This window comes from Hylobates moloch, unplaced genomic scaffold, assembly GCF_009828535.3.
Source record: "Hylobates moloch isolate HMO894 unplaced genomic scaffold, HMol_V3 SCAFFOLD_5, whole genome shotgun sequence".
Lineage (NCBI taxonomy): Eukaryota > Metazoa > Chordata > Mammalia > Primates > Hylobatidae > Hylobates > Hylobates moloch.
The window spans coordinates 4,262,419-4,285,243 of NW_026652280.1; positions in this window are offsets into that span (position 1 = coordinate 4,262,419).

Sequence of the window (22,825 nt, forward strand, 5' to 3'; positions counted from 1 at the left end):
CTGAGATTTTCTCCCCAAGATATCTTAGCCAATGTGCTCAATGATACTTATTTTTTTTTTTTTGCAATAGCGTTAACTTCTCAGTGTGCTCTGGGTAATCATTATCCTCGGGATCTGAAGAAGGGCTACTGTACTCCGAGCACTCACTCCATCTGCATTTATTTTCTCTCTTTCAGTGACTCTGATATCAATTAATTTCTTTTTCCAAGAAATTTCTTGGCTTCTTATTTTTAAAATAAGAATCTAAGACATATGTAAGCTAAAAATATCTGACTTCTTTTTTAACTAGAGCTGTGTCAAACCCACAATTTCAGAAAACGGAAAACATAATCAAATTTCACAATACCTTAGGACAGAAAGCACATTACAGAGAGAGCATTTTTACATCTTGTTTTGCATTTTTCTCTGTGGCCAGCGAGTGCACTGAGGGTGAGTAGGGGCCATTTTCCTGAGGCAGGTGTTGTACAAAGAGGGTTCTGCAGAAAGAACACACAAAACCAGAACCATGGTTAGTCTAAAATAATTCAATTAAGTGGGAGTCACCCTATAAATAAGCATATTGAAAAGTCCAATGGAACACTGGAAGAATGATTAATAGAGTGTTTCCATATCAAAATTAACCCAGTTTTTAAACATCTGCATTACTGCAGTACAGACATGTCTGTGGTTCATGTTCATCATTGTGCTACAAACACATATTAAATATATATTCCGTTATACAAACTTTTGCATATGCATAATCTTCGTAGTAACATAATTTATACAGGGGAGAACGTAAAACCTATGCCCTCTTTATATTCTGCTGATTTAAAAAATATGTGTTGCAATCTCTGCCTTGAATGTATTCATTTACTGAGATATAAATTTTCTTTGCTGTTATGGGTTTCACAGGCCCTAGAATCCACACAGGATTTTCTGGAGACAAAGTATAGTAACATTACCTTCTAAGAGTTTTTATTTTTTTAGTGCTTTTTTTTTTTTTTTTTTTTTGGAAACAAATGTAGCCTGTGCTTCTGTCTTTGACGGGGCGACACTGTTATCCTGGAGCAACTCTGACATCTCTTTTCTGCCTTCCACCCTGGCCAGCACAATCGTCTCCGAGACTCCTCCCGGCCTTCAATAAGGACAGGATGTGGTTGCGGAGCAGCTGCAAAAGGCTTCACAAATGCTGGTTGACGAGAAGTGACAGCCCTGTATATCTCTCACTGGCATTGACAGCTGACAGATGGATACCACTCACACACAGAAAAAAAGCCCCCAGGACGCTTCGCCAGCATTACTCTCTGTTCATGGGGCCACAGTTGATTGAGTGCTGCTCAGAATAATAAACCCTTGCCGATTCGCAGCAGAGCAGTTTTCTCTCACACAATGCCCTGGGTTTTTTTTTTTTTTTTCTCCTCTAAAACATGAACAAACATATACACTGAAGCTCTGTTTTGTGGGTTATTTTCTTTCTATTTTTGTTTTGAAAAGGAAAAAAAAAACAAAATAAAAGAAGAGAGGGGGAAAGAGGAAGAACAGGAGCTCCCAGCATTCGCATGGAGAGGAGAGCGGGAGCGAAGTGCCAGGACCTGCGCACAGCCCTGCCCGGGTTTGCCTCCTAATAACTCCCTCGGCTCTCCAATCTGTTTGTTATTATCCTTTGGATTGCTTTTATTTCTTTCTATAAATCTGCCCATCTTTAGAAGCATGGCTGCCTGGTTAGTTGCAAGACAGTAACATAAAACTGGACAGGAGGTGTGTTGATGCGAACTGGAGGGAGGTGGAGCGAATGAGAGGGAAAGGGGATGATCAACAAAAAGAAGCTCCATCCCTAAGGATAGATGGTGAAGATAGGAGGGAAGAAAGGGGAAGTCAGAAAAGCTAAGGTATCATCTGGAGTGGCAGGGTCGGGGGGAAGACCCCTGCTTTTGTTCCACATTTTTGAAGTGGGTGATCCCTCCAGCTTTTGCTATGGTTCTTTTATTGCTTAAACTGCTCCATTCCATGCACCCCAGGAGTCTGGCTGTGCTGCAGGAGCCATTTTCCCCTGGGAGAAAGCAGTCCCTTCCGACTGCCTGAACAGAGTGGGAATAGAAGACGCATTCTCCACGAGGGATGAACCTGAAAACTGACAGCCCCGAGATAAGAAAAAGGGAGATCCGAAGCATTTATAACCATAGATGTACTCTTAGCATGTACTAGTGAATAGGGCTGATTTGCATGTAGATTCTTGGGTGAGTTAAATTGCAGCATTTCAGGGCATTCTAGCCATTCGGCCCTATGTTCAGCAGCGTTATCAATAACCCGTGACGCCTGGCGAGGTCGAAACACTATCAGCTTCCCAGAATCCCTTCTTACCTGGGGGAGAAGTTCAAGGGCCCCTGTCTTAGAGCACATGGTTCCTGCCTTTCCTTCAGCTGCCGTTTCAGTACTGCGTATTTTTTGGCAACCTGGAGGTTGTGAGAGGGAGTTGGTAGGGGTGCTGAAGCTTCAGGAGGCTTCCATAGTTGTCACGGAAACCTCAGGTTAGCCTTCTACCGGCTCTCTAGGTTCTCTATCTCATCCTGGGGACAGAGGACGTGGCACTTACATCCGCACGTAGATTCACTTCTGTGCCCTTGCTGGATAGGAGGGAAGAGGGGCCAGCATCCGGTGCCCGTGGGCGCATGCGCGGCAGTCCACGCCTGGGCCATCCACTTGCAGTGGGTGCACTGAGCGGATGGCGGCGGCTTCCCAGGCCAGGGAGCTTAAGCAATCTCCACGCAGGGGAAGACGACTCTGCTCCTCCAACAGACCCCGATGGAAAGGTCCTCTCCTGAGATCATCTCCCTCTAAACAAGATGGGGCCCCAGCCCCCCTGAAAGAGTAGGTGTGTAGAAGCTGCCTTGCAGGAGGAGTGGCACAAACAGAGGAAAATGATACCAACCGAGATGCTTAATGAATGCCTTCCTGTTCCTAGGAAGAGGAAAGCCCGTTGGCCGTCAGCAGCAGTCAGGGTGGTCAAATTTGCAAAGATGAATGAATGTACAGTATTTTCAACCTTGAAAAGCGGTTCAATATGTTCTATTTGGGTCTAACCGAAATACTCTGGAGTAATAAGTCCAATTTTGCAAACTGTGCAGGAGGAATGCTGTATATTTTTATAATGCCATGCTCTGGTTTCCTTTTTCCATTATGGGGTCTGGTGTCATTCCACAAACTGACTTAGCGTACAACTTAAATATCAATGCCTATTGTAGCTAAGTTCTTCCAGTATGGCCTCTTGATTAAGGATCTGTAAACGTTTTACAAAATCTCAGCTAATGAAGTATTGCATCAACCACAAGTCGAATAGCATATATTACTTATGCTCTGTATTGTGATCTACAAAGCAGCAAATATGACGTTAACTTATTCAAATCACCTAATTTGTCTCTTGCAACTTCATAAAAAATTCCTGGAATGGAAATTTCCCAAGTGGATCTTGGCAAGAGGAAGTTTCCAGCAGGAGTAAGCAAGAAAAAGAAAAAGAAAAAGAAAAAAAACAAGAAAAAAAATGAAAGATCAGTCGCACTTTATGATTTCTCCCCTTTTAATTAAATAAAAGCAACAGGGTGTGCAAAACTAGATTTCTGCCATATTAATCAAGCTGAGGAGAGAATGATGTAAAGTCACAAAAATCTAAAAATATGAAGGATATATCATTTAGAAGTTAGGACAGTTTCCCCTATATATAATATATTTCCTGTATGTAATAACTTTTTGAACCAATACATGGAGCCTACTCAACATGTAGGATGTGGAGGCTTGCCTGGATGACGGGGTGATCCCCATCTGAGTTGGCCTGAGCCGGGTGCACTCTGCCAGCACCGTCTGCCCAGCCAGTGTCAGTGCTTGTCCATGCTTTTCTAGGCACAATGCCAGCAGAAGAGCCAACATCCAAAAGAAGAGACGCAGTGCCTGCAGAGCCTCCCTTCTTCAGGGCCCGGGGCTGCTCTGGGATTTGAGCTGCCGTCGGCCCTCTGAGGCGGTCGCTACTGCCAGCCCCAGTTTTCACATGGGGAAGCTGAGGCACAGAGAAATCCTTGCCCAGGGGCACACAGGAGCTTTTGGAGTCAAATGTGTTCCTAAACAGCCTGCTCTTCCTCACTATCCTGGACTGCTGCCATTAGGCAATGTTCTTGAAGCAGAATTGATTTTTATTTTTATTTTTATTTTTAATTTTTATTTAATTTTATTTTTTAAGAGACAGGGTCTCACTCTGTTGCCCAGGCTGGAGTGCAGTGGTTTGATCATAGCTCACTGCAGTCTTAAACTCCTGGGCTCAAATGATCCTCCTACCTCAGCCTCCCTAGTAGCTGGAACTACAGGCATGAGCCACCACACCTGGCTAGTTTTTGTATTTTTTTTTTGTAGAGATGGAGTCTCACCATATTGCTCAGGATGATCTCCAGTTCCTGGCCTCAAGCAATTCTCCTGCCTCGGCCTCCCAAAGCACTGAAATTGCAGGCATCGGCCATTGCACCTTGCCACAAAACCGATTTTTAAACACGTTAGTTTTACTCTTAATTTTCTAAGTCCTTTCTAACTCCAGTAAGTGTAAGGCTAATGAAAGTCTGCTGAAGGGCTAGATCGCAGTGAAAGCCTCACGAAAAAACAAGGAGGCAAGAGTGAAGGAGAAGGAGCTGGGGCTGCCAGACAGGCAGAGGGGACGGACTCAACACACGGAATCCACGTATTCTCACCCCCAACTGGAGAAAGGGCCAAGAAGCAAAGGGGCAGGATGAAGCTGGAACAGAGAACATGAGCTCCCTCACCGGACTCCAGCTGGAGCATGAACCAAGGCTGTTTCTGTGGGAGATGACGGGGCATCTGAAGGAAGCCCAACCTTATCCCACAGTGCCCCCGTTTCGTCTTCTGGAGAGCCTAACGTCCTGGGCTCTACCTGCTCATTGGGGCTGGGCGTAGTGGCTCATGCCTGTAGTCCCAGCACTTTGGGAAGCTGAGGCAGGAGGATCTCTTGAGCCCAGGAGTTTGAGACCAGTCTGGGCAACATGGCCAGACCCTGCCTCTACAAAAAAATTTAAAAACTAGCTAGGGATGGTGACACTTTCCTGTAGTTCCAGCTACTTGAGAGGTTGAGGCAGGAGGATTACTTGAGCCCAGGAGTTCAAGGCTGCAGTGAGCCATGATCATGCCACTGCATTCCAGAGACTGGGAGATGGAGTGAGGGCCTTTCTAAAAAGAAGAGAGAGAGAGAGAGAAAGAGAGAGAGAGAGAGAGACAGAGAGGGAAACCTGTAGGTGTGGAAAGAGCTAGAGAGCCAGGTTTAGCTGGAATCGAACTTGGGATAAGCAGAGCAAACCTGTTGCCCAGAACCTGGTACAGCAGTGTCTCTGGCCTGATTGTTTATGAGCCCTTCTTTGGGAACAGGGACACAGGCCTGGACAGTGCAGGGTGTGGTCCTGCGGAAGTAAAGGGAGGAGCCCTAGTCCTCACTCCTCCCAACACGCCATCCCTCCCACCTTTCTAAACTCAACTGCTTTTGTTTTTAAAAACCTAACAGTGAATGCGCTGGACCAGTTCTAGGAGGAGTGAGAATGAGGAAAATATCCTCCCAGGAGCCAACTAAGCCTAGGAGGAGAATTAATTTCTCTGGGGACACTTAATTAAATGAATCATTATATGCCTTGCAAGGAGCACCCAGAGGCCTTATCATGTCTGTGTACTTGGCTCTGGATGCCTGGGGAGAGCAAAGCTCCACCTGCAGGGAGGGGAGAGAGGGAAGGAAGCGAGGTGGCTAGTGTCCATCTTTATCAAACTTTTCTCCCAATTCAATTTTGATCCAGTAATAGTCAAAGTAAAGAGTCGCAGACATTTAAACTGGTTACATGCCAGTTTTGGAGCTGAGAATAATCAAGTTCAGAGATTAAGAGATTAGCGTTCAGCTAATTGGGGACTTTTTCCCCCCAGATATAAGCACTTTGCTTCTCTCCTAACCATGGCTCTAATGGAGTATGGCACTTTTCCCAGGGGCCTGAGATAACTTACATCCACTTCACTTCCTCTGGTTTCCTCTTCCAGGGGGCCTTGCAGTGAGTCAACTTCTGTGTGGAGGGACACCTTCCCTTCCACAGCCTTCCACAGTGTATGCAGTATGATCGTGTCCCACCTACTCCTGCTCTTAGCTCCTGTGATCACTTTGGGTGCAACGTGCCCGTGGCATGTTAGGTCCTGAAACTGATGGGATGTGAGCTACCTACTGCCACACTCCTGGGAAGTGTGGCCACCTTCCCCTCATCCCGGGAGTGGGAGAGCTTGGTGCTCCCTGCAGTCTAATCCTGCACCCTGTGTGAGCTGTGATCAATACCACAGTCTTCCAAATCCACCTGCTCGTTAGTGAGCATTCCTGGGCTCTTTCCTTGCTGCTACAGTTTGAGGCTTTGGATTTTAATAAATTAAGAACAAAGGCATGATATAATGAAGGTACAATATAGAATATATGGATACGCACATAGGCATACATATAAACTCCCCCCTGTGTGATGCTTTACATCTCAAACCCCCAAGAAATAGAAAATTGAAACAAAGCTGGTGCTTCTTTTGCCTAAGTGTGCATTCTATTTGTTGTGAATTCTTTTATGCAAAGCAGATTCCAACAGCAAAAAGGATTTGAGAAGGTAAAAGAGGCAGGGCTCTCCTGAATTCTGCTAACATCTTCCTTATGTGCTATTGTGGACATTACTCCATCAAAAATTAGTAAACAGACTCAGATATCTCTGTCGTTCTAACTGCCCCACCATTTCTTCAAGAATTTCCACTGACAGGTTGGGTAGCATAAAAATTTTACCAAAAGGATGTCAAGAAGTTTTCAAGGAATATTCTGTGTTCAGTGTTCCCTTTGAATAAAACTTAGTATCATTCATTACAGGAGGGAGATCATCTTGTAATTCTTACACATTCATGTTTCCAGTGAGGATTAAGTGAACCAAAATCAGGTTACCTGTTGGAAAATTCTCTGGAAATGGTAAAACTCTATGCAAATGGCACTACATGTGATACTCAAGGAAATTTCTAAAAACAAGGATGGTTTTGAAAGAAAGAAACCAATACCCATCTACTAGCACCCCATAGGTCAAAAAATTGTAGATAATCACGGATTAATTGTAAACATAAAGAAAGAGACTTAAAAATATATATCAAGGCTACTGCTTCGGGGCAAACTCCAGTGCCATGAAGGCTGAAATGTTTTCTTTTATCAGAGATCCTTTTCTGGCACCTGAAATTGTTTCTTTCATGTCTGATAGTGAAGAAGGAAGCGGCGCGCTCCCTAGAGATAAGCGATTGTTACTATGGTCTCATAACATATTGGCAGCCGGTGTGGCATCCACTACACCCGTCACTCAAGCGACACTACCTGCAGATGTGGTGGCAGGCTGGAGGTCCCTCCTGCCCCACGTGGCACTGCACACCCAGTGATGCATCCTGGCTGCCCCTCCCCTGGCACAGGGAGGGCTCCGGAGGCCACAGGATGGGAGACCTTGGGTATCAGTACTGGGAGCCAGGACCAGCAGACCCCCAGAGCACCAAACAGAAGCTGTGGGCCGTGGAGAGACAGAGCCGCTATGCTGGCTTTCCAAGGGAGATGAGTGCCGGAGCAAATGCTATTCTACAAGGCACAGGATTGAGTGGTGGATTTCTAAGTTTGGGGAACACGTCCCTAGACCTCAGCACGTAATATCATCAAAGTTATCAAAGAGATCAAGGAAAACCTGAAAGCCTTCTTGTTAGTAGGGAAAGAAGTTAGGTGGTGGATACAAAAGCATCAAACAGGGCTGGGTGTTTAGTCCTTTTCCACATCTGGCTCCCCGAGGTGGGAGGCAGCTGGAGGGGGCAGGCAGGACTGTCCCAGAAGTAGGAGGTGGCTGGAATGGGCAGGCAGGACTGTCCCCGAATTAGGAGGTGGCTGGAGTGGGCAGACAGGGTTGCTCCCCAGGAGACACTGCCCTGGTGGCTCTGACTCCCTGCAGCCTCCTATGCTCTAGAGACTCCAGTGTCTGAGATTACAATCGTTCTTCTCTTAGTATTTGTATTAAGATATCCACAATATTCAAATTTTTCAACCTTAAGGAAATCAGTCTACATTGATTAATTTCATCAAATTCATAACCAACTTGCTATTTAAAATGTAGGTTTGGGTCCTGTTTAAAAGGCCAAAGTCACTTTGCATTTCTTTCTTCTCCCATTTCTTTTTTCCCTCCATAGGCCCCAGGGATCTAAGGTTTAGGTTATCTGTTGGCCTGGTGAGAAAACCCAGAAGGATGGAATTAAAATGCTTCTGTTTACGTTTCATGACTAAAATCAAGAGCTTTGTGATCTATCTTCCTGTAGACTTAAATTTAAGCGTCATTTTTTTTTTTTTGTCATGAGCCAAACTCAAAATATACTTTTAACATGTAGTCGCTTAAGATTAACAAAGAATAATTTTCAGGATGCAGTAAGTATGAAAATGTGGCGGGGTGGGCAGAGGATGAGTGTGTGTGTTCAACTGATGTGTTGGCAAAAAGAGACCTTGTGCAAATTTAAACAGATGACAAAGAAGAGAGGAGAGAGGGAAAAGGGAGGCAGAGAATGAGGGAGGAGAGAAATCACCCTTTGCTAAGTGGCTGGCAGGATCAGTTCCCTGCCTTTTTTCTTCCCAAAGATCCTAGAAAGTCAGATGTCAGTATCCCCAATTTGCAGATGAGGAAACTAGCCATTTGTCCAGGCCACTCAACTAGTAAGTCATAGAGCTGGATTGTGAAACCAAGTCTTCTAACCCAAACCTGCAACCCATTTTTCACTGTAGCCCATTAATACGGGGCTTGCCTATTAGGGGAAAATAAAATTTGAAAGCATCAAATATTTGCTGTTTGTTGTTGGTCACGGCAAATTCTGATAACTAACAAATGCATGTTCACATTTTTTCCCCATCATCTCTGTGCAAAGTGTCTCTCATGAACCCCAGTGAAGACGGCCTGTTTTGCAAATGTGTGAATCCCAAACTATCAACTCTGGACTGCTGTCTTTATAGTAACAACATTTTATTCTTTCAGGCTGATTAGGTTGGGCAGATATTATTAGCCCTTCCTTCCCTACTCAGTGAACGTTGCGCAGTGGAGAAGTGCAGACCCAGGTCCAAGCCTATGTCTCCCACTGTGCTTTCTGGCTTTTGCACCATAGCTATGGCCACATGTGCGGGATGAGGAGGAAACTGAGAAGGTAAGTGGTCACACCGGCAAGAGGCAGGGTTACCCGGATTCAGTCCTGTAGTGTAACTTCATGTTTGTTCTTTCTACACATCAGACACTGGGCTTTTCCTCTGTGAACCTGTGGTGAATGTAGATTTGAATTCACTCCAGGTAGATGTAGGCATTTGCCCTGTGATCTAAGGGGTTACTCATAGTTTTCCACCAGGCAGATTAAAAAAAAACACTGAGACAGGAGTAGCCAGTGCCCTCGGCAATTCTGTCCTGTTGTCAGACATCACAGTGATTCTGTGCGTTCTCGGTGGAAGCCTGCAGCCTGGGGAGTGGGTTTGCATGTATAACGATGGAGCCGTGTTTGCAGATGCAGACGCCGAGAAGGTTGAAGGGAAGGAGATTTCCAGTCACTGTAAGATGCAAATTGAGGCCACGATGGAATTCAGGGCCACAGTGATGGAAGAGCATGAAAGATTTGAAGAAGCAAATCATTGAGTTTAATTTCTCAGCTGGTCTCAAAATAGCATGTTTTAAAAAGTGGGAAATATTAGAATGAGTGCAAATATCTTCATCTTAAGTCTGTAAATGCATCACTTTACTGACCCATTTGTCCACTTTTATAAGCTGACTTATGGTAACTGTAATGTGATGCATCATGTCATCTTGTAAATAAATGCGACACTTCATTAAACAAGGTAATCAAATTTAAGCAGTTCACTTTTGTGTTAATAACTGAGACCTTCCTGTTCCTATTGCTCTAGAGATTCACCTACCATTATAAATGCAGATTCTAAGAATAAAGCACCCGGGTATTTCCTAAGGGGTGGGAGAGAGTACTTTTGGAAGCAACCAATAATGACATTAATAACAACAAGCAATTTTCTGTAATGAAACATTTTAATATCTGGACCTTTCTAGGGAGAGGAGGGGGTATCAATTATGTCCATTAGAATGGGAATGTTGGAACATCTTGGAGTATCTGTTATTAGGCTAACAGAACACTTTCAAAGACTGCATTTCAGGAGGAAATTTTTTATGCTATTTTTGTATTTGCCATCTGGGATGACACTGCAAGCTGGCAAATACAAAAACAATGTGAGAGATTTCCATCACATAGCGTTTGTTACGGATTCATCACGGAATGTGAGTCTCTGAACGTCACTCCAATAACTGTAATTATCCCAACTTGACCTTCTTGACCGCTTCAAACAACTTCAGTGCTCTGAATGTTTGTGTTCCTGTGGAGGAAGGAGATGCCTGTCCCCAATTCCAAGGAAGCCAGCTGAGATCCTGACTCAAAGCTTCAAGCACAGGCTTCCCCCATGGACACGGCTAGCTATCATGCCTATTTACGGGCAGCTTATTTCCAACTGACAAATGTCTAGTAGAGTATCAGAAATAAATACCCAAAATATATGGAACGGATCATGCCATAAGTTGTCCAACATAGAGGAGCAGCCTCTCTGTTCTGCTGACAACACTACACATTTTCAAAACATGAAAGTGTTAGCTTTCCGGCGAATTTACTTTGTCAGTGACTGTGAATTAGGAATGCATTTCTGGGAAATGAAAAAGATCTAACTATAATGTCTCCTTAAACTGCCTTCTCAAAAGTTTTAACAAAAGTAGAAAAATTTGAAACTTCTCAGGGTTGATTTCCAAGACAACAGTAATTCAGAAACTTTAGGATTAAACATCTGAAAAGAAAAGAAGGAGTTGGAACATTCGACGTGCTCTTTTCTAACACGATGGCGTCGTGAAATTTCCATAAACTATTAAAAATAGTCTTAAGTGGAATTACTTTTAAAATATAGCCTATGCATGCCTGTCTTCTTAGAAAGAGTGCAGAACGTGGTCCAGTGGTGTGGTTGTGCACAAAACACAGGGAGGACCTAGAGGCTGTGGAAGTGCATGTAGCTATTTGCCCCAGCACCAAATGACACCAGGCAGTGAACAATTCTTATTGATTGGATTTGGTTTGTAAGAGATTTTCCCTATGACTTCTTCCTAAGGTAAAGGTACTTGCCCACATTGTCTCTGTCCTTAGCATTTTCTTTTCCAAATATGTTGTGGTCTGGAAATAAGATAATCAGCACTTTGGAAGGCAGACTCTGTAATTTATTCCTCTTTGTGTCCCTGGCAATTAGCCTAGTGTCTGGGCTATACAGAAAAAACAAACTTTTCCCTAACTGATAACTGAAAATTAAGAAGTTTAATTGGAACTTAAGATTCACATACCTCATCAGATCAGATGTTCTAAAATAAGCCTGGCATTGGCTGTGTAACCTGGTCCATTCTCCCAGGACACTCGTCTAATGACCCCCACAATGAGTGAGCATACCTGGCCTGTTCCATCAGGGTGCTAGGGCACCTCTAAACCTGGCTGAGCATACCTGGTCCATTCTGCCCTAACATTTTAAAAGGCTGAAGAAGCAAACACACAAGTAAAAACAAAACTTGAACATAATGATCTCAAAAATAACAGAATATCCATGTGACAATGAAAGGTGTAAGTAGGAAGGAGCTGTATCTAGTTTTACAAGAGCTTAAAAACATACAAGAGATGATCCAATGCAGAACAACACCGTGCCACTCTCTACAACACAGCGCAGTTCAAGAGCCTGTTATTGGACGGTATGTTTGTATTCACTGTATTCCTCTCAGAAGCATGCTGGCCAAGCCCACGTGAGGGCCCTGCTGGGTAACTCTTCCAAATTCGTCCTGTAACATACATTTCTCCACCAGAAACATTTTAAGTCCCAAGTTGATGCACACTAGGAGGGTTGTTTGCTGGTGTTAACATCCTGCCTTTCTGGAAGTTTTGTACTTAAAGTGATTAAAATATAGTCACTTTAAATAGAGATCTTGGCTATGGAAAATTCATCCACTCATTAAGCAGATGTTGAGCATCTACTGTAACCCAGGCACTGTTTTTTCTAAGTGCTTTGGGGTTTATTGGGGGGTAAAAAAAAAACGAGAAATTGCTCTCTTCCTGGAGCTTACATTCTGTGGGGTGGTAGAGACAGTAAATAGTGCACTAAATAATAAATAAAGTATAAATAAACATCATATTATGCATTACAAGGTGTGTCTGTGCTTTGGAAAAGAGCAGTTTAAGGGAGGACCATGATTCTAGGGAGGAAAGGGCAGGTTATAGGTACAAACAGGCTGACAGGACTTGAAAGACGCTGGACTCCAGACACTCGGATTTCCGGGGAAGGGGGTTCCAATCACAGCAAACGTCATCAAATGCAAAGGCCCTGAAGCGCTTGGCAGACAAATTCCAGAAATAGCAAGGAAGCCAGAGGTGGATGAATGCAGAGGGAGAGAGGCCAGAAAGGAAAGGGGTGAGGACTGATTGTGCAGGGCCAGAGGGCCTTCATAGGAATTTGGCTCATGCTTTTTAAGAAGACCTGGCTTCTGTGTAGAGTATTAACAGATTGAAGGGGAGGAGAGATGGGATAGGTGGTGAAGGTGAGAAGCTGTTGGCTGCTGTCATGTGTTAAACAGACAGCGAGCTTTGCTGATGTGCTGGCTGTGGAGTGTGAGGGAAGTAGAGTCAAGAGCAGCCCCAGGGTGTAGGGAGAGGGGGTGGAGTTGAGCGTTTTCAGCGGAGATTTGGACATGTCACATTTGAGACATCTTTTAGACTGGCAAGTGGAGATTTGAGTTGTTCAATGGAGGTCTGAATTTCAGGAGAGAGGTCCAGGCAGGAGATGTAAATTCAGGAATGTAGGTGAAAAGATCGTGTTCAAAGCCAGAAAATGACTGGGATCACCAAAGGTGTCAGTCTGGATAGAAGACTGAGGACAGAGCCTTGGAGACTTCAAAGCAAGAGAGTGGGCCGGGCGCGGTGGCTCACGCCTGTAATCCCAGCACTTCGGGAGGCCAAGGTAGGCAGATCGTGAGGTCAGGAGATCAAGATCATCCTGGCCAACATGGTGAAGCCAGGTCTCTACTAAAAATGCAAAAAAAAAAAAAAAATACACCATAGCCGAGTATGGTGTTGGGCGCCTATAGTCCCAGCTACTTGGGAGGCTGAGGCAGGAAGAATTGCTTGAACCCAGGAGGTGGAGGCTGCAGTGAGAGGAGATCACAGCACTGCACTCCAGCCTGGGTGACAGAGCGAGACTCCACCCCAAAATAAATAAATAAATAAAATAAAATAAAAATAAAAATAAAAAAATAAAAGCAAGAGGGTGGAAAATGAGAAAAATCCAACTATGGAGCCAGAAAGGGAAACATGTTGACTCGTTTTCTGAGTCTCATTTTTATTGTGCAAATCTCTGCAACACTTAATAGTAGAGGGTGTTACTTTCCTAAATGATTATTTCTCAGGACTTTTGCAGTGGGTTGCTTGAGATGCCAACTAAGTTTTTTATTTTCTCTTTGGATTTAAAAGTGATTCACTGGGGTAGGGAGATTATCTGAGGAAATGGTTGGGGGTACTTCTCAAACATCTTTTCCTCTTAAAAATATTTTTGGGTGTAAATATCCCTGGCTTTAAAGATTAGGAAAAGGTAGGAATAAAAATGGTTAATGACAGGCAGGGCATGGTGGCTCACGCCTACAATCCCAGCACTCTGGGAGGGTGAGGAGGGCAGATTGCTGGAGCCGAGGAGTTTGAAACCAGCTTGGGCAGCATAGTGAAAATCCATCTCTACAAAAAAATACAAAAGTAGCCGGGCATGGTGGTGTGTGCCTGTAGTCCCAGCTACTCGGGAGGCTGAGGTGGGAGGATCACTTGGCCCCAGGAGGTTGAGGCTGCAGTGAGTGGTGATCGTGCACACTGACTGCACTCCAGCCTGGGTGACAGAGCAAGACCTACCTCAAAAAAAAAAAAAAAAAAGTTAATGATAAAATGTCACCAAACTATGAATCAACAGTTACACAAGGAAGCTGTGTTTCTCCTTCTCATGTTGACCCCAAACCTCTGGGTTCTCCAGGACATTTTGAGCTGTTCACCCAAAAGCACTTTTACGAGCTTCTAGGTCCCAATGTATACCCCAAGTGAAAACTGAAAGCCATGCATTACGCCACCATGTCTAGGCATTTGGCATCCCAAACCCATCTAGAAAAACACATTAGGTAAATGAACTTTCCATTTCTTCATTTTATACGTGGGTGCCACTCGATAATGTAACCTGGACCAAAGGTAGAGGGGTAATGCAGGTAGTTCTATAGGGAGTTGAAAGTCTGACAATGAACTTTACATTCAATGGAATCATACCCATTGGCAACAAGGTGACTGAGCTGTCTAGGTAGGATGATAGGAAATACTAGCATTTATCCACCAGACTCGGTAGTTACCAGGAAAAGACAAACTTTTTCTCTGAACAACTTCATCTGAAAACATGGGCTGAGTGCCTACTGTGTGTGGCCCTGGGGCCTGGCACTGGGAAATAGATCAATTCTGACTCCTGTGAAGTACTTGAGAAGCATTGAGGCAACAATTTCCTAGAAAGAGAATAAAGTAACAAGAAAAAGACAGAGAGAGACGGGGTACCTGAGTAACCACACTTTTATAGATCCTTAAGGAAACCACTTGATATATCTATAAGCAACCGCACATTTATAGATCTGTTTTTCTTTTCTTTTTAGTGAAAGTAGAATAGATTTGAAGCGCATGTGGAGAACAAATACAAAGAAAAAACCCTAATTTAAAAAATGACCCAAGATGTGGATGGGTTGGGTGAGTAGATCTTGGTTCACTACTCTGGTGAACCAAGAGTCGCTAGAGATTCAGGATGGGATGGATGACGACGAGGTCTATGTGGGACGCGGCAGGAAGCCGGGACCATCCTGGGGAGTCACCAGTCCCAGGGTTGGGGATGGATGGTTGGAGCTAAGACTCCTGCCTGACTTCAGCCCTTCTTCCTACCAGTGAGGATAGAGATTGGCCCTCATCAGTACATTAGCTTATTAATATTTTATTTTTTTCTTTTAAATTAACATTTTAATTTAAACTACAGAATGTTATTTTAGAAAAGTAAGCAAACACATATTTTTAAAAAATAACTCCTAGATCCACTATCATGAGATAAATATTTTCACTATTTTGGGGTTTTTCCTTTTCGTCTTTTTTCTAGTAGCATGTGCATATAGACATATATTAGCATATATTTCATGTTTATATACAACTTATATTTGAATAATATTATCTGGGCCTTCACTTTCTATGACTTTATAGACAGAAACATTTTGCATTTCATTAAACCAGAGTTATTAAACCTTTTCAAATTCATTCCCCTTTTTGAAAAGCATGAAAATTATACACTCCCCGAGAATGTCCTTCCCAGTTGGGAAGACAGAAGATAGACTCTGTTGTCTATGTAGCTCTGTCAGCTTCACCATTTTCATTTTATATGAGAAAAATAAGAGGGGTTTAGTTTCTTTCACAAACATATTGAAAAGTTGTTTTCAAATTTCGCATGTGTACCCCCCACCCACCCTATGTTAATATGTATCCTAAAGAGAACTACACTACCGTGATTGGAAATTAAGGAAATAAACATTATAGAAATCGTATTTTTTTAAAAACAATCAAATTTTCAGTAGTTGCAATATTAGCATATCTCATCACATGTTTAACTAGCCCCTTACAGTTGAACCTGCAGTCTTGTTAAGGAAGATTTTTACAATTCCTAAATGGACAGAGGTTCAATGCTACCTACCGTAGGAGAATTTTTGCTTTCTCCCCAGAACAGGTGAGACTGATGATTTGTAGTATGAAGCAAGAAACATCACTGTTTCCGTTTTCTTTTGCCAAAGTTACACTGTAGCTTTTCTGAGCCACAATGAGTATCCTTGTCATAAACCCTCCTGGAGTCTCTTTGGTCAGGAACACTGTCTGCTTATGCTTTCAGACATACTTTAGCAGACAGATTTGGTGGATATCAGTCCTTTATGTCCAAAGTAGAATAAGAAGGAAATTGTAATTCAGTTTAACCAGGAATCTGCACATTTCCCCCTGGGTAAAATAATAAAATGGATCAGAGCCCATGATTCCAAGTACACACGTGCACATACACTCACACAGATGGGTACTGAGTAACTCTTCCTTTCTCACTAATTTGAGAGGCCATTTTTATCACTAACAGAATGTTTCCAGGTGTTGCTGCATGCAAGATTGCTTGCATAGTTTGTTACCCGCCCTCTGAGCCAGGCAGGCCGAGTTTATGCCGATGCCTAAGCCAGAGCACACAGACAAAGGTGGGGCACAAGGGCCCCCAGACACCTGAAAGATGTTTGCCATAAACTCCTCCCGACTGTAGTATTCTATAGAAAGTGGCGAAAATTTGCCCAATTAAAATTTTCGATTTGAGGAAGTATAAATGCTATGCTTAAAATAGAGGGGTGTTTAGTTCCCTGGGCAACCGGCTTCACATCCTATGCAATCTCTGAATGTCTAGGGCCAGAGGCCACCACAGCTGCTGTTACTCCTACGTCCCTGTGCTTCCTGCACAACCAGCATGGGAGGAAACGTTGTTTTAACTTTTCCACATAGTCCCAAGGATTTGCAAACTAACGACCACAGTTTCTGGTGTATGGTAAGAGAGCTAATAACAATATTAGTATGAGTCTATGGAATTTTTAATTGGCCTAAATTCTGATAAAGTTTCTGGGTTGTATTATTATTTTATTTTATTTATTTATTTTTTATGAGACGGAGTCTCGCTCTGTCGCCCAGGCTGGAGTGCAGTGGCGCCATCTCGGCTCACTGCAAGCTCCGCCTCCCGGGTTCACGCCATTCTCCTGCCTCAGCCTCCTGAGTAGCTGGGACTACAGGCGCCCGCCACCACGCCCGGCTAATTTTTTGTATAGTTAGTAGAGTTGGGGTTTCACCATGTTAGCCAGGATGGTCTCGATCTCCTGACCTCGTGATCCGCCTGCCTCAGCCTCCCGAAGTGCTGGGATTACAGGCGTGAGCTACTGCGCCCGGCCGATAAAGTTTCTTATATTCTTTAAATACACCTTACTTAGTTAAGAATGATTGATATTAAAATATACTGTTGAATTTTATTTTAAAAAGCTTAATATGGAATGTATGAGTCGATATTTATAGGTGAGATGATTATATCTCTTTTATTTTTGTATTTTTCAATGAATTTAGATATAAATTATATGCCAGATTTACAAAAGAAATTGAGTACATGTTCTATTTACTTATCTAAGCTATAAAAATATATACCCACAAAGTTATTTATGGATGGATGGCTTAAACGTCCTCACTGATAAAAAAAACCTTTTGGCTTACAGTGTCATTTCACTTTAGGATTTTAGTTCACATTGTAGAAAATTAACATTTGCGTTTTTAATGTTGTTATTTTATTGAGATATTCTAATTTTTTGAGACAATTGTGTTACTTTTTAAGATATTTCATGGTTTAAAATGTCTTTATTCTTATTTCTCCCTTGCTTAGTAGTTTAATTAGTATAGAACCCAGGGTTGAAAGTAGTTTTCCCAGAAAATTAGAAGATATTTGCCCATTATTTTTAGCAGCCCTAGTTGCTATTGAAATGTCTTGTGCTCTTCTCATTCTTGTCTCTCTGTATGAATCACACGTTTTTCCCTTTTGCAGTTGTAAGATGTTGTCTTTGTCCCCACTTTTCTAAATTTTATGATACCTTGTCTTGCCGTGTGGCAATTTTCATCCCTTGTGCTAGCCACTTGGTGGGCCCACTCACTCTGGAAGCTCATGACCTTTAATTCAGAGGTGTTTCTTGAATTATTTATTGGTTTATTTTCTCTCAAGTCTTTCAATTACTTCCGTGGAAGCTCATTCTAAAAGTGCAGAAGACTCTTGAAGATGTTGGCACTCTTGGAATTGCCCTCCAATTGTCTTGTCTTCTCTCCGTTTTCCACGTGTTGGGGCATCTGTGTGTGCTTTGGTTCTGCTCTTTGGGGATCTCATAGATGTTGTATTTCAGTTCACTCACTAACGTTTTAACGGCATCTTCTGCCTCTTAAAGTTTGCACTTTCCTGACTTCAAAACGCTGTCCTGTTTTTTGGACTCTGCTCTTGTTTCCTGGGTAGAATAGCTACTTTCATCTCTCTGATAATATCAGTAAATTTTTAAAAAAATTCTCCAATCTCAATTTCTTTGTCCTCCAAGATTCTTTTAATCTTTTGCTTATTTTTGCTCTTTGCCTTTCATTTGGATCTTAAAAAAAAAAAAAATTCTGTTAATCCTCGGCTCATATTTAAGAGAAGAACCTTAGGAGCCTTGCAGAAGGGACTAGAGGCCACGTCCCTGGACGAGACCAGGACACATGTGGAGCCTCTCGGACCTACAGGACCTGCCTTACTGCCGTCCAGGACTGTTTTCTCAGCTGCATTTCTCACAGGCTTCCTCTTCTATTTCTTTTTTTTTTTAACTTTTTTTTTTTAGGCTATGCTGTTGCATTTGAAACTTTCCATCATTTATTTATTTATTTATTTATTTATTTATTTATTTATTTATTTTTGAGACACAGTCTTACTCTGTCACCCAGGCTGGAGTGCAGTGGCTTGATCTCAGCTCACTGCAACCTCTGCCTCCCGGGTTCAAGTGATTCTCCTGCCTCAGCCTCCCGAGTAGCTGGGATTACAGGTGCCCGCCACCACACCCAACTAATTTTTTGTATTTTTAGTAGAGACAGGGTTTCGCCATGTTGCCCAGTCTGGTCTCAAACTCCTGAGCTCAAGTGATTCACCTGCCTCAGTCTCCCAATGTGCTGGGATTACAGGCACGAGCCACTGCACCCAGTCTCTTTTTTTTCTTTTCCGTTGTTTTCCCCTCCTGAATATATTCTCAAATTTATTCTTCATACTACCAGTAATATACAATATAATATAACATAATATAATATATAGTAAAATAATAATAAATTCTTCATACAAATAATTTTCTGGCTAGGGTTCATTCTAACATATACCATCCACTGTATAAATTTCATCTATCATCATGCTTTTGAACTGAACAGATGCTGAAGAGTTTTCTAAATAATTCTTTGTCCTAATAGAAATGTATTTTAGTACCTGTACTTTAGGTATTTCTTTCCTCTTCTCCTGCAGATATACTCTTAATTTATCATGAGACCTGGGAATGCCTTCTACAGACCTGGGGCCCACACTTGACCATGTGAGGGTGGATGCCTGCTCTTAGCCCAGTCAGCCGGCTGATGAGTCCACCTGAGATTCCTGTGAACTGTGTCTGCCCATCCACTGTGTTCTTTAACCCAGTTTCATAGGCAGGGATCCAGTAGAAAATTTCCCAAGATTCTGTCTATAAATTGTCTGGCAGTCCTTGTTCTTGTGGTCATTTTGAGTGTCTGTAAATGTTATTTATTTCTCCGTAGGCATTTAGTGGGAATATAGGGGCAGCTATGTCAGCAAATTTTAACAGATGCCATTTTAAATGAAAAGGTAAATAGGTCTTTCCCTACCTCCATGCAAATCCACTTTTCAAATTTCCAAAAATCCACTGCTTTGCGAAACAGGCCATACTGTGCAGTATTTCTCCATTTCTTAAGAAAGCAACCTGCAAGTTTTATTTTTCCATGGATTGAGCAAGTCTACGTACAACTTCCGCACTTGGCTTTGAGTTCATTAAACCAAGGACTGGCTCTGTTCCATGTCTCCCTGACGATGAGAAATGTGATTCCAGGCTGAATGGATGTACATGCTGCGATCAAGCACTGCTGCTTGGTGGCATTAATATTGCTATTATTTATTATTTACATATTTAATGACCTTATTGATATTATGCACTGTTAGCGGTACTAATTATAACACAATAAACATAATTTATAAACACAGTTTATGCTGATATACGTAATCAACCACTAGCGACAATACCTGGAACAGCTGCAGATATTTTTCGTTATCACTGACTATTCTATAAGAGAGAGCTATCTGCTCACAGAAAGCCTTTAAAATAAATATTTTAACAAATTAGAAATGGATTGTGGCTAACCCGAGTGATAGTTTCTTCAAAATAAATCCAAATGATCATTTTATGGGGATGGTGTGCATCCACATCCTTGAAACTTCACAAAGATCCTCCTATAAATAACATCATGGTAAGATTTACAGTGCAGAGTGTCAATTTAAGAACTGTGAGGATCCCAGGATGACATTATGGCCAAAAGATAGAAGTGGCCAAGGGGTAGCGAGTGCGGGGAGGGCCCTTCTTGTCCTTGGTCTCTGTGAAGACAGGTGCTAAGTCATGAGAACACTTTTCTCGGATCCAGAGATACAATTAAGTGTGGGGTGAATACAGATCAGAAAATAGATATAACCAAACAGGTCATATTTCAGGTGATTGTATCCAAAGGAGCCAAAAAAATTCGAGAAAATAAGCTTTGACCCATCTCTTCACCCCTGAATAGCAGTCGCCAGGTATTTGGTGACGCCACATGACTCGGCAATAGTGGATAATAATTTCCTGAATTTCTTCTCCATGGAGGCTCCCTGCAATTTGAAATATATCCGTTGCTCATGTCAATAATGTGTGATTGTACATTGTTAAATCTGGGGACAGATTTTAAATGAAATGAACCCAATAAAATTTATTTCTAAGTGCTAATTGAATCATTTTAATAGAAATTAAATTATTTTATGTTCAATATTTGTTATCTAGAACCATGTCTAGTGTTCAAATCAATCACTTCTTCATCTAGTTGGACCTTACTTGAAGGTAATCCCTTACTTTCTCCCACTCCTGGTATCTGAGCATTGAGAAGCCAGCCCACAGCATCTATCTTCGCTTCAATTGCTTCGTTCAGTCATTTCCAGTGGAGCTTCACTCCAGCCTTTAACTAATCGTGTGCACATATTGGAAGTGTTTAACGTGTCTTCATCAGTCTCAATTAGCCTCCTTGTCAGGGTGCTTCTTTTTTTTGTTTTTACCGCATCTTTTCTCAAAGCACACGTGCGTTCTGCACATATCTCTTCACTCTTACTCCTTTAAGGCCTGGATGATAGCAACGTCTTTAGAGTTTGATTTAATTTGTTTTCTGTTAACAAGGCTTGTGTTTCAATTCCAGAAAAAAATTTGTTAGGTGGAAGAGTGTGAAATATTCTTAAGTAGCTAAACACCACTGAAGGCTGCTGTCTTAGCTATTAAATTTTATTCCAAATACCATCTGAACCCTTCCTAGATATACTCATTACACGAGCTTGAATTCTGTCCCCAAATCACTAATATTTTCCAATCCAAACAGGCTAAATGGGATTCCCTTGATATAAATGCTCTCACCCAACCCCCTCCCCAGTACAGTTTTGGGGATACGTATTGCAATCAGTACGTATATTTGATGTTTAACTTTCTTCTTCACATTTATTCCTTTCTTATACCCACAGATAAACTTGTATTTAACAGACAAATCTTAAAATGGAGCAAACAGGATAATTTACCTACCGCACTTCACTCAAGCTCCTAATTTGTGAGGGGCAGAAAGAGGTATGTTGCTTTAATTACTTTACTAAAGATTATTCATGAACTAGTGTAGCAATTCTGAACAGATCTTTTAAAAGGCACCTTCTGGGTAGAACTTGTTGAAGGCAATGTGCCATTCTACAAGTACGTGGGCAAATCAGAATACTAATATCCTTTGTATTAGCGAGCATTGTTCTTCATTTCTATGGAAAAGTTGCTTAGGGAAGAGGAATAAAAAGATTCCCAAGTATTAAATTGAACTGCACAAAACCGCTAATATTGGATGATACTTTTACATACAAAAAAGCAATTTCACATGACTTAGTCTATTATCAGAGCATTAATGGTGCTTTGTAGATGCAAGAAAATTTGTCCCACACACCTAAGCAAATAGCAAGGTGGTGGGCAACCAGTTAAGTACCTTAAATAGCAGACCCTTTTTTGTAGTTGTAGCTTTGTGATTCTCTGGAAGAGGCAATTTGGTTCTCTGAAATACTGATCCTCCCACCCCTTCCCCCAAGAGGAAGGGAGCGAGGTCCCCAGCAGCATGAGCCAGGTAAGAGCTGAATAAAACAGGAACGGAAGATTCTAATGCTTCTGCTATGCAGCCATTACTCTCTGATACCATTTTTAAGCAGTGACCCCAAAGACTTTTGGAAGTTACAACATGCATCAGGATGTACTTTACACATCTTTACTTTAGGTCACTTCCCTTAGTTAAAAGCAGAAATATTGGATAGCTGCTACAGGCTAAGGAAATGGGACTAAGCAGGTGTGTGCAAGATAGATTACTTTTTATGTACCCCAGAGAATTGCATTGACAATGTATTAAAACTAAATTATCTTTAAAATGAGTATGATTAATAACAACCCAACCCACAGAGTGATCCAGGATTTCTATGGTATAAAGAAGTTACAAAGGGTTTGTTTGCCTTGTGGTTGGTCTCCAGATACCCTCATGGTGAAATTATCAACATGTGATAGCAGGACTCTTCAGAGTTAGGAATAATCAACAGGTGAATATGGCTTTTCACAGGACTAGTTCAAGATCTTTCAACCCATATTAGAAGGTGATGGACCAGCTTATGTTGTAATTAATCACGTGATATTTCTTGTCCTTTGTTCCTGGGAAGAGTGGTACCAGATCATGACATTTTTCCTGGATCTAGAAATAGAGATTTCAAATGGACACACACGAT